General features: G+C 34.8%; 1 long non-coding RNA gene across 1 annotated transcript; it reads right to left on the minus strand.

Annotated features, from left to right (window-relative positions):
- Positions 1 to 1302: 1302 nt before the first annotated feature.
- LOC120605130 (uncharacterized) lies at positions 1303 to 9318 on the minus strand. The gene is made up of 4 exons (XR_005653528.1): positions 8866 to 9318; positions 6764 to 6807; positions 2466 to 2563; positions 1303 to 1918 (listed from the first exon to the last, which is right to left on the minus strand). It is a non-coding gene; the product is annotated as an uncharacterized LOC120605130 (long non-coding RNA).
- Between the last annotated feature and the right edge of the window lie 211 nt (positions 9319 to 9529).

Genomic DNA, 9529 nt, shown 5'->3' on the forward strand with positions numbered 1-9529 from the left:
TTCTAGAAACACTGATACATCCAACAATAGGGGTGAAAAAAGGGAACTGTCAGTTAATTAGATGATTGAGTCTCAGTTGTTTACTCTTAGACAGTAATCTAATTAAAGGAATTTTACTGTTTGTTGACTAATGAATAACTTAAAGAATCCTATAGCGAGACACTCTTCCTCAGTTTGTTCCATTTTAGCTTTATAGGCCCTTTATAGTTCTGGAGAAGAGACCACAACTAGAAGATATATTAAATGAACTAAAATTATTATGGAATGAAAATAGTCACATGTTGAAATTCCATAAAAAAATAAAAAAATTTTGCTAAGTAATGGCATTTTTCTTCATTAAAGAAATGATGATTTGGATCATAGCATTATGTTCAGGTTTTAAAATAAAACGTATTTTATTCAATTATTCAAACCATATGTTATATTTTATTTATAAAATTTGCCATCATGAATCCATGCAGTTTTCTTTATATGCATCAGGTGCAATATATACTGGATCTTTATATTAAAAAAAAACTATTTTTGGCAGTGGTAATTTAGAAGTCACTTTCATGAAAATGCCACATGAAAACATCTGGAATTACTCAAAGTCATAATAGAAGTATTTATTTTCATTGTCACAGCAGATTATCTCTATTACAAATTTTGCAATGTATTCAATTTTGATTTATAAAAATCGAAGTTTAATATTTTCCTCCTGCATATAGAGAATATAAAATTTTAAATGTCGATACTGAAAATTAAAATTATATTTTGGAGAATATATTAGATTAACCAATATTTATCACTTTGTATTTTTGTTTTAAAGAGTCAAAAATCATTACCCATAATCAACTTTTGTGTAACTGAATACTTTATTAATTCATTCAAGATATAGTCATTGAATACCTACTATTTGTAAGGGTACTAGAGCCTGTGCATTGGGTACTAAAGATTCAATGGTGAGCAGGAAAATACATGTTAATTTTCCTTACGGAGCTTATAGAAATTGAACAAATAATGTACAATGACAACTCTGAGAAATGTACATGATGCAGTGAGACTATATGTTATGGGCATTTGAAATCCTCTGGAGATGTCATCCTGAGGAGGTGATGATACTGATAAGACATGAAGAGAATACAGCAGTCAATTTAGGTGATGGTCAAGAGGAGTAAGCAGCCAAAGAAAGGGAATTCCAGGCAAGGAACAATAGAAGCCCTGTGGCTTACTACATTAAAGGAAATGAAAGAAAGCATCACTGTGACAGATGTACAGGGAACAAAGAGTAGACAGAAGTGAAACCAAGCAAGACATTGTGGACCATGTTAAAAGTTTTTACTATTTTATCCTGAGGATTATAACGAGCTTGATTTTAATAAAAAGATGTCATTTGTTGTATTTGCACTGATGAATTAGAAAGGATTAGGAGCGAATGGGGAAAGGCACTTTAGGAGGTTAATGCAATAGTACCAATGAATACTCTAGTACTTAGATACGAGAAAAATTCAGTATATGGCATGTTCATCTGTGACCTTTCCAGGGACCTTCTTTTAGACCTCATCTCTTACAGTCTCTCAAGCCCATAACCATACATTCTACACTTCTTACTCTTCTGGGAATGTTACAGCCTCTTTCTTTCTTCTGACTCTTTGTACACAGTGTTTCTTCTACTCCAAATGCCACTCTCCTTTCTCTGCCTCTCTCTTTCTTCAAAACACAGATCAAAACTTACTTCCTCAAGAATACCTTGCCAGTCCTCCTCAGGAAGAGTTCATGGTTTCCACCTCTCTGCTGGATTAACACCTTATAACAACCAAATATGTAATATTTATCATATCGTGCAGTGATTATTTTTGTTTTTCTTCACCAACAGAACAGTGGATTTCAAGCTGTTGTTTCAAGTCATCCAAAATTATTCATTGAACTCTATGGTAATCTAAAATATAAAACAAAAGCAAAGAGTTTGTCACTTTAGCCAGGGATAGGGGTTTCATGACTCCTCTAAACTTTCCTTGATGAATCAAAAATGACCCCAGGTTGACTCCATCTATAGAGTCTAAAATTAAATCATAAAAATAATACACATCTTGGATTTAATATTGGTAGAAGTTGTAACTCATAAAATAGCTATTTTAAGATATATAATCTAGAAAGCCATAATCTATTACCTTTAGAGTAGTCAAGGCATCAAGCTAGTAGCAGTCTCTGTACCTCACAAACTCTAGGACACAAGTCAAGTTCCAAGAATGAATCTTTTGAAACCATTTTCACTTGGCTTGTGATGAAAGATAAGCAGCCTACTCCATCCAACCCCGTGTTGGAAGAATAGGATTATATAGGGCAAAGTAGAACATTGCCCAAGTCCAACAACCCTCTCCATAAAAATTGTCTCCAAAAAATTGCCTCTCCAATTGTTCAAACTTTGAGGTATTATTGAGGAATTTGTTGAACTGAAAATCACAAAACTGATTCTCAAATATTACCTTTGTGGATTTGCTTAGGTGATCAACATCTCACTCAAAAATGTGAGGGCACTTAGAATTTCTTGTATTGCTTTCTGACTTTGGCGTATCAGTCAACACTAAAAGAGAAAAATATCAGGTCAGTATTCTGTTAAATATGCATAGCTATCCCTTGGTGTAGATTAAAGAGGAAATAAAAGCTGTTCATTTTTAGTAGAGTACACTTAAATATCTTATTTTATGTATTGTAATCACATGGACAGTATCTTCTAGGGCCTTTCAAAAAATATGACTGTTGACCACATGCCAGTCAAGGAATAAAATTAACATGGAGCTTATATTGTATTGTGGGAGAATGATAATAGATAAACAAATAAATATATATTATGTGTTATAAGTGTTTTAAAGGGAAAAAATAAAGTACAGTAAAAGATTAGAAAGTGATACAGGGAGACAGGTCGCTCTTTAAATTGAGTAGTCAGGCAAAGACACTATGAAAATATGACCTTTGAGTAAAAACTTGAGTAAACTGAGGGAGCAAATCATAAAGATAACTTGAGGAGAAGCCTTCCTGGCAGAATGAAATGCCTGAGGTGGGAGCATGCTTGGTGTGTTCAAGGAGCAGCATGGAAATAGCAGTTTACCAGCCTTCACGGAGTAATCTAGATAGATTAGCAATGAGTCAGAGAGGTGGTGAGAGACCAAAATTAAAGAGAGCCTTGTAAATCCTGGTTAAAACATTGACTCTTATTCTGAGGAAGATGGAAATCCTTGGCATGTTATGAGTGGAAATGGTGACATGATCTGATTTAATTTTTTAAATTATTTCCCTGACTGCTGGGTTGATAATTAAATGAGGAGGATAAGCTTTGTAGAAGGAAGACCAGTTAAAAGACTATTGCAATAACCTGGGTGAGAGATGATGAACTTGTACAGTTGCTGTGGAAGTGGTGAGAAATGATTAGATTCTGGATATATTTTGAAAACAGAACTATTAGGATTTGTTGATGGATATTGCAGTAGGCTAAATAATGGCAATCCAAAGATATCAGGTCCTAATCTCTGGAACCTGAAAATGTTATCCTATTTGGAAAAAGGGTCTTTTCAAATGTGATTAAGTCAGAGATTTTGAGATGTGAAGATAATCTGGGATTATTTGGGTGGGGCCTAAATGTTATCATAAGCATGATATGTGTCATAAGAAAGAGGTAGAGGGAGCTTCAATAGGCACAAAAATGAAGAGGAGGCAATATGACCAAGAAGACAAAGATTTGAGTGATGCAGCCACAAGTCAAGGAATGCCAGGAGCCAGCAGAAGCTGGAAAAGGCAAAGAACAGATTCTGTCCTAGAGCCTCCGAAATCTTGATTTGGGCAAGTTAAATTGATTTTGGGAATTCTAGAATTATGAGATAATAAATTTCTGTTGTTTTCAGGTACTAAATTTGAGGTAATTGTTACAGCAGCTCCATGAAACTAGCACAGACTTGATGTGATACATAAAAGAAAGGGAGGAGTGAGGATAACTTCAAACAATTTTGACCCGATTAAGTGGAAGAATATTATTTCCAATTACTGAGATGGGGAAGTCTTAGAAAGGAACAGCTTTGGATAGAAAAAAATAAAGACATTTTTAGGCAGGCTAAGTTGGGATTATTATCAGATTTCTCAATGCAGATGTTCAATATGTGAGTTGGGAGTTTAAAGGACCTGTTGGAGTTGGCAGTAAATGTTGGATTTATTAGCATATAGGTAATAACTAATGTCATGGTATAGAATGAGTTCACCTGGGGAGTACATGCAATAGGGAAGATGTTCAAACATCGAGCTCTGAGACACTCCAATGTTTATATAACAAGATTTGAAAAACCAAATGAAGATGAATAAGAAGGAGCAGTGATTGGATTATAAGAAGAATCAAGAAAGTGATGTCCTAGATTTCAAGAAAGGAAGGTATGCATCACAGAAAGGAACAAGTGAGTAACTGTGACAAATGCTTCTGAAAGAATAGATGAGAAAGTTTAGACAGCAAACAGAGATATTTGAAGAGTTGTACTATAAATGTAAGTAAGGAAAGGGGAGATAGTTGAAGATGAAGGGGAGTATTTTTTAAGATGAGAATTATAGCAATATGGGCACAGACTTAATAGGGTTGATGTTCAGAGCATAGTGAGCCGATGAGCTGAAGCAGAGGATTGTGAGCATCAGGAAGGCTTCTGGAATCAGAATGGTGACCTATGAAGCTAAGAAGATGAGTTGAATCTAAGTGCTATAGGATATTTTTTTTTTTAAATTTGAGGATTATAGAGTAGAATATTTAATAATAAAAATAAGGAGAATAAAATATCTAATGTAATAATTTATAGTTTGTGAGTCTTTCATATGCATCATCTTCTTTACTTCTTACATCTCTGTGAGGTAAAACATTAGCCAAATTTTTAAAAAGAATGAACTGTGGTTTCAAGAGTTAAAGTGACTTGACCAAAATCTAGCAAGCTGCTAAGTAATAAGATGAAGATATTAAAAGAAAAGCAATCCTGAATTATTGTATCATGTAGGTAGTTCACTGAAAAAGAGAAAATCACAAATGAGAAGAAAAAGGAATAAGATTTCTTAACAATCTGAATGTAAGATATTAAAGAAGTTAACAAAGATAGTAGCCAACACAGTGAAGAGAAGATAAAAATAGGGAAAAATGACGATACATTAATGTGATGGAATACCTGTGGGACTGAAACTCAGAATTAGATCAGTCCAACTTACAGCATAAAGCTGGATATGTTTCTTTCACTTCTAGGCTTTGGTTTTCTCATCTTTAAAATCATGCCTCCTAACTAGATACTCTCAAAGGCCCCTTCCACTCTAAAATGTTCCAAAATATCTGGTTGAAATCAAGTTGTTTAATGTAGTTCTACTTTTTCAACAAAATCCCAAAGCATACAAAGTCTTCTAGACACCTGAGAAAGCCAATTGTCTTCCAAACAGTGAACAACTTATTTCCCAATCACTGGCAGGAACACTTCCAATCTTTTATAAATAGAAATCTTCCAGTAATATAAACAAAATTGATTGGACCTAAAGATTGAGCCTTTGGAAAATATGAACAGATTTCTCATCTCCTTTGAAAGATGAGTATGATTTTGAGAGGTTTCATCTGAAGTCAGTTTGCACATGAAAATCCCACTTTGAATGTAAGTGGCACTTGTGCTTGGAGTCTTTCTGCTTAATCTCCAAAGTCATTTGCTAAGTTCGAAAGTATTTAGCAAAATAAGTATTTTTGACAGACTCTTTGCTCCTCTAATAGCATTTGGAACTAAAAAAGCCTTCTTGCTTATGGAATATTCATTATTGGCAATTTGGGGTGCATGTGCAAGCCACAAAAACCCTCCACTGATTACAGACTCTCCAATTTGTCATAGTGTGTTCTGGCAGCAGCTGAATTTGGTCAAATTGGAGCCAAGGTATAGTGGCCTTATACTTGAAACACACATGGCAGCCGAATATCATGTTAGGCTGCAACATGGGTGAGTAGGGAGTATCATGTGAGACATTTTAAACACAGGAAGATATTTTTTAAACTACTCTTGAGTTATGGTCAACATATTTAAAAAGCTGACATTAAGAGACTGTGAATATGATAACCCAGTGAATTCTGTAACTATAATTGCTTGTGTTTGTGTGACAGAATCAGCTGAGTTTTAGGATAAAGTCGTTGATGATTGCTGACAAATGGCAGAAATTCAGCTTGCATTAGATATGATTTTAATTTCTTTCTGCTAAGCATCGGCCTTCATTGCTGGAATGTCTTTAACTGGTGTATAAAATGTATTCATGCCATACCTAATGCAAAAGCAAAATTGGTTATATCCCGTTATTTTCAAATGACTAAAAAAGTAAGCTTAAGTAAAACATATTCTAATGAACTCAATTTTTTGAGCAAAACTTGTCTTTTATTTGTTTTAAAAGTAGAATAGATTGAGAGATAAACTTGGCTGTCATGTGAACAACACACACACACACACACACACACACACACACACACACAGTAGCTCAGGAGTTGACCAGTGTCTTTCTCTAGGATGAAAAGTTTGCACTGGCACAAAGTAGTAATTCGGCAGAAAGTTAAAAAAGTAGTTTGGTGAGCAGTTCAAATTATAAAACCCCTATGTGATTGAAAGTAATAATTGACTATTTAGAGAGTTTCCTGCAATTAAAAACAATGTGTGAATTCAGATAAAGCACTATTCCATTTTCCTTGGGTCATAATTTTTACAAACTCCCATCCTCCAAATATTTCTTTACGTTAAAAAATTTCCCTTACCTTCTGAAATAGTCATCACAAAGCTCAAGCACCAAAAGCACATGCTGAGAGAGAGAGAAAACCTCTGAAAATCACAAATTATTGTTTAACATAGAAGAATACAAAAACTCCATGCAACACAAACTTTTATCAACATTAAATTCAATAATGGAGGTCCACAAGACCAATTCCAGTTTATCAGAAAAATTGTTGTGACAAGTTCAGTATTCTCTGTTTAAGAAGGCAAGGAGTAGAGAATACATTTTTGGATATCAATATTTATTAAAATTTTTCCTTCTTGGACTTGAAATTAACAATTTCAAATGTGAGAAAAATTTATTTATACACAAGAGTGGCTTTTTTAAAGGTGCCTAGCCTAAAGAGCACTACTGGACATTTCTAAGGAAACAGTATACAGACAGACCAAAACTATTTTATTTCCAAGAGACTATTGGTCACGTTTGTTCAATGGAATTTTCTGGCTACTCCTTTGCATTATTCCAATAAATATCTATCTTTTCCCCTCTTTCTTTCTGTAATAACTTTGCCATGGCCATGTGAGCCAATTCCTGGCTATGTTTGTTCGTGTCCATTAGCATGGAGGCAGCCACTTTTGCAACTTGGTTGATTGAAATATCCTGACGGCATGTATGATGAACATGAAAAGTGAAAAGTAAACAAGATACTATTGTTTGGATTTATGCTAGAGAAACATAGGAAAATCAATAATGTGCTTAGAGAAAAGCCAATCTTCCCACAAAGCAGAAAGAAAGGCTTACTTTTATATTTCTAGGAGGAGAAATATTTTTAAGGTTTCTAATCAAGCTCATAGACAATAATGACATCAGTGGAAGACACTTCCAGTTGGAGCACCCGCAGCTCTGCTCTGTACTGCAGCTCTCTGAGGAGTGTGATAGATTAAGCCCCTCTTCTCTTCCTGAACATGACTTTGCCCCATGTTTAAACAACCAGAGATGAAATAAGATGTTCTCCTGAATCTTGTGTACTCTGTACTAAGGGTTCTAAACTTGTCAGTGAAGAACTACTGGTGGGTCTCCAAGCTTTACTGGATTGCTCACTATGTAAGCTAAGTCTTCCCAAGAGAGGAAGAAGTGTCCTCATGTGTAGCTTAAAGAATCCTGGGAGCTACATGTTCTAACTTGATGGGTAAATGGGAGAAATTGACTAACACCTTTGGCTTGTTCTCTGTTTTCTTCTCCCTGTCAAATGTTCATGATTCTTTCCGAACTTTTCTTTCTCTTCTCTTTCTCTTTGAATCCTCCCTCTATTTCTTCTCCCTTTCTTTCTCTACTATCATCTTCTTCTTTCACCTGCAGCTCTTTCATCTATTTCTCTTCTTCCTCTTTTAACATTCATTGCTCTTCTTTTTCTTAGTTTTGCCATGAACCTACTAGTATCAGGCATTGCTTTATTCAGTGCAATAATAAATAATAAAATTTGAAACTCTACAGACTTGCACTCAAGGAGGTTACAATCTCCTGTTGAAGATGAGAAAGCACGAAACATATTTTTACCAATTGATTCGATCAGTTTATTATATTTAAGTTCAAGACCATGAAGATTCAAAAATATCTCTTATATAAATTATTATCAGTTAAGGCTTTCCCAATAATATTTAGAATTAGAAGTAGCTCCTGATCAGGAATTTACTCCTGTTCTGCACTATTGTCGATAAAACAGTTTGTAATTATGAAATGTTTTGAAGTATATCGACAGACAGAATAGCATTGAATATGAATGTCTCTGGCTCATTTCTGCAGGTTTTCTTTGATATCAACCAATCTGACTGCTAAGTTGGATGCCCTTTATCAATATGCCCATCTCTCTTCTATGGTACATACCGCTGGTGACAAACTCAGATGTGCAAGAGACAATGACTTTATTTTCTATAAATTAAATTAATTCTAAATTCAACATTTCCCTGTTATCAGTATCTATTTTCAAGATGCTGCATCTCTCTTGGGTATTTACATGGTACCCCCAAAGTGGGAGATGAAGCATTTTAATCTCCGATCTATCATGGTCACAATATATCACACCACTGACATAGTGTGTAATACTTTCTTTAAATATGGCATCTCTGCTACCATGTAGTACCTTACCTCCCAGTCATCCACTGAGAGGCTGGCCTTAACTTTACTTCTTCCCAGTGGAGGAATTATCTCTTCTTAGGTATGATGCCCCTCAAGATGATTTTCCTTTTCTCTCTGCCTCCAAAACACTTTGCATAATTTCTTCAATGAGTTTAGCCTTCTATAAAACTAGAAAAGCTATAACCTTAAAGTTACTTGTATTCTCTATCCTTTGAAAATACCTGAAGCAAAGCATTACAAAGATTAATTACCACCTGAAGTGAGAGAAGCAAGATGGAGGGCAACAAAGTTAAAAGAACATGGAGACACAAACACAAATGAATTATGCCAGAATTATTCCATCCAGAGATTACAAGGGTAAAAATAACGAGGCCTAAATAAGTTTGGCTTTTTCAAGAGAGAGCAAGAATGTCAGTGTGGCTAGAGCAAGGGGAATAAGGATAAAAGCAGGGAGATCAAGTTAGAAGGATATTTCTGTAGCTCCACAGAGAGATTATGGTGGCTTGTGCTAAACTTTTGAGTGAGATGGAATGGTATGTTCATGTTCTAAATACATTGTGGTGGTATAGTCATCATGGTTCTTTATCTTTCTTTACAGATAAGGAAGGAGAAAAGACCAAAACCTAATTTGTTGATTCCTGGCCTGTACTTCCCAGAAGGAATACTGTACCAG

Source organism: Pteropus medius, unplaced genomic scaffold (genome assembly GCF_902729225.1).
Source record: "Pteropus medius unplaced genomic scaffold, Ma_sr-lr_union100, whole genome shotgun sequence".
Taxonomy (NCBI): domain Eukaryota; kingdom Metazoa; phylum Chordata; class Mammalia; order Chiroptera; family Pteropodidae; genus Pteropus; species Pteropus medius.